Source organism: Rutidosis leptorrhynchoides, chromosome 4, assembly GCF_046630445.1.
Source record: "Rutidosis leptorrhynchoides isolate AG116_Rl617_1_P2 chromosome 4, CSIRO_AGI_Rlap_v1, whole genome shotgun sequence".
Lineage (NCBI taxonomy): Eukaryota > Viridiplantae > Streptophyta > Magnoliopsida > Asterales > Asteraceae > Rutidosis > Rutidosis leptorrhynchoides.
In genome coordinates this window covers 262275762-262276577 of record NC_092336.1, presented here as the reverse complement: position 1 = coordinate 262276577, position 816 = coordinate 262275762, and the positions used below count along the sequence as shown (strand labels likewise).

Here is an 816-nt window from a genome sequence, read left to right as displayed (position 1 = left end):
AGTGATTTTGTCCATGTTTCGAGCAACACCATCTATTTTCACACTTAGGGAACTAAGGTCATCATAAGCACCGACGCTTTGGACTTGAGCATTACGAGTAATTGATTGTTCTTGATGCCACTCATGAGAATAATCGACTAGCTTCTCGATTTTCTCATAAGCCTCTTGCTCGGTTTTATCCATGAGTGAACCTCCGGCCGCTTGATCAATGGAAATTCGGGTTGCAACATCACAACCCTTGTAAAAGATTTGGACTTTTTGGAAGGTATCCAAACCATGGTTTGGACAACCTCTCAGCATTTTGGAAAATCGATTCCATGCTTCGTATAAGGTTTCCATCGGCTTTTGACAGAATTGGGTAATTTCGTGTTTGAGTCTCGCGGACTTAGATGCTGGAAAATATTTCTTAAGAAATTTTTCCAACATACCATCCCAAGTTTCTATCGTAGCCTCAGCCAATGAATCTAACCAACTTCGTGCTTCCCCGTGGAGTGTCCATGGGAAAAGTCTTAAAAATATGGCCTGGTCAGTGTCTGGTTTAAGTTTGAAAAGAAGACATATCTCTTGAAAGAGACGAATATGTTCGTTTGCATCTTCATTTGGACCACCACTAAATTGACACTTGTTATTAATCATTTGGAGAATAGGTCCTTTTATTTCAAAATTTACCTCACCAGTGGGCGGAGTAATGGCACTACCTTGCCCGGTTCGGGTTGCCTTCATCTTGGCTGCCATTGATTGTCTTTGTACCACAGGTCTTGCTTCTCCTTCCATTTCAAATTTTGGAGGAGGAACGGGCTCACTAAATTCAGAATA

General features: G+C 41.4%; 1 non-coding gene across 1 annotated transcript; it reads left to right on the top strand.

The window, feature by feature from the left end:
- Positions 1 to 271: 271 nt before the first annotated feature.
- On the top strand, positions 272 to 378 carry LOC139845769 (small nucleolar RNA R71). Its single transcript, XR_011758527.1, has one exon. It is a non-coding gene; the product is annotated as a small nucleolar RNA R71 (small nucleolar RNA).
- The last annotated feature ends 438 nt before the right edge of the window (positions 379 to 816 follow it).